This window comes from Physcomitrium patens, chromosome 23 (genome assembly GCF_059467195.1).
Source record: "Physcomitrium patens ecotype Gransden chromosome 23, ASM5946719v1, whole genome shotgun sequence".
NCBI classification, from domain to species: Eukaryota; Viridiplantae; Streptophyta; class Bryopsida; order Funariales; family Funariaceae; genus Physcomitrium; species Physcomitrium patens.
In genome coordinates this window covers 2,923,575-2,925,765 of record NC_143432.1, presented here as the reverse complement: position 1 = coordinate 2,925,765, position 2,191 = coordinate 2,923,575, and positions in this window count along the sequence as shown.

Below are 2,191 nucleotides of genomic sequence, written 5' to 3'. Positions count from 1 at the left end.
ATACAACCTTCACAAGTAAGATTTGTGCATGAATGAACTAGATCTAAGCCACTAACCATGGATTGGAGCTCCTTCATACTTTTGGCATTCAAATGACGAAGGCCTCGATGCCAAATGCCAAACTTGTCTTGATCTTGTGGAAATTCAGCAAATGCCGCCACTTCAACTCCATTCACCTTCTTACAAATGATGAAGTAAAGATTGCCATCTTTAAAGCCTTTCAAAAGATTATCTCCATCCATTGTCTTCACAAAGCATCCATTCATATCAAATTGCACCTTACAACCATGAAAAACAAGTTTACTCACCGAAAGAAGGTTCTTCTTCATCTTTGGCACATGTAACACTTCTTTCAATCTGATCTTCTTTATTTGATTCTTCACAACAATCTCCACCACAATGGAGCCAATTCCAATGGCTTGCACCATGCCATTATCTCCTAACCATACTTTTGTTGTTGGAATAGTCTCATAAGTGTCAAATGAACACTTGTATGGAGTCATGTGCTTGGTAGCACCCGAATCAATGATCTATTTGGACATGGCAGCCATAGACGTGCCTTCATTTGCCATGAATGCATAATCATCTCCACAAACTTCATCACATGCATTGTTAGCATTTTTTCTATCTTCTTTCTTGGCCTTGTAGCAATTTCGTGCAAAATGACCCGGTTTTGTACAAATGAAGCAAGTTCTTGCATTGCTTCTCACATTGTCACGTTGGTTGGAATAGGTACCTTTGCCTTGTCTTGAGAAGAGAGCTGAATCTTCACTTTGATGCTCCTTCTCTTTTCTTTTAGTTACTTCATGTGCAAGTCTTGATGTCACATAGTCCATTGTAAGCTCTTTCAACCTCAAAGACTCCAATGCCACAATGAGGTAGTTGTAGGACTCGGGAAGACTCATGAGTAGAGTCATGACAATGTCACCATCCTCTAAAGGCTTATCAACAATTGCTAGTTGATTTGTAAGAGCCTTTACCTTATTAACATGTGCCATGAGGTCTTCACCTTCTTCCATCTTACAAGAGAAGAATTTTTTTCTTTTGAAGAGGATGTTGGACAAGTTCTTCCTCTCATATATGTTGCAAAGTGTCTTCTATGCTTCCGCTCGTCCTTTGCAATGGATAATGTGAGAAAAGTTGGCTTCATCCAAATTTGTGGCAATCATGCCAAAAGCCTTCTTTTCACGCCTTTTGAAGTTCTTGTGGTCCTTAGGGCTTATTTAAACATAGAAAGCATACTCCACACAAATAAGTTAGGACCAGCAAGGTTGAACTATAACAAATAGAGTGTGGAATGAGATAATTCTTCTCATGCCAACCCTTTCCTTATATACTAGTACGAAGGTACCAAGTGCTACAATCCATATGGGATATCTCGAGGACCAGCACCCTACCTTATGGGATATCCTTAACAATACTTGTACTCTATTGACCATTAGCAACTACTTAAAGAGTTCTTTTCTCAACACTCCCACTTTGCTATTGGTCAATTAGCTATCAATCCTAATGTCTTACTCAACTTGTTTTGTCCTTCTCTAACTAAGGCTTTTGTCAACAAATCAGCCAACATGTCTTTGGTTTCACAATACATCATATCAATAACCTCCTTCTCTATCTTCTCTCTTATGAAATGATGTTGAATACCAATGTACTTAGTTCTTGCATGATGCTTTGGATTCTTTGCAAAAGCAAGACATCCTTGATTGTCACACCTCAATGGAGTAGCCTCTAATTGCAAAAGTCCAATATCTTCCAATAACAACCTCAACCAAAATGCCTCCATTGCTTTTTAACTTGCTGCCAAATACTCCGTCCCTATTGTGGACCTTGCAATGTTTGGTTGTCTATTGCTTTTCAAAGATATGGCTCCCACTCAAACAAAGAATACATAGCCCATTGTTGACCTTCAATCGTTTGCATCTCTCTTAGTTCTAAGCTCCCACTTACATCCATTTGTTGTGGAAAGATGTGGTTTTTTCACCATTCACCTTGTGGTCTTCCGTCACGTGTTGGATATCTTCTTTCATGCAAAGAAGATGAGCCTTCTTGCACCTCTTGCTGCCTTGTATGACTCATGGAGTGCTTTCTCTTACTCATTTGTTGGTATTCTTCATCTTCATTCTCTTCATTGTCTTTATTGTATCTTGCTCGAATTGAAGTCTTCATAGTATTGGGCTCTTCTATCATG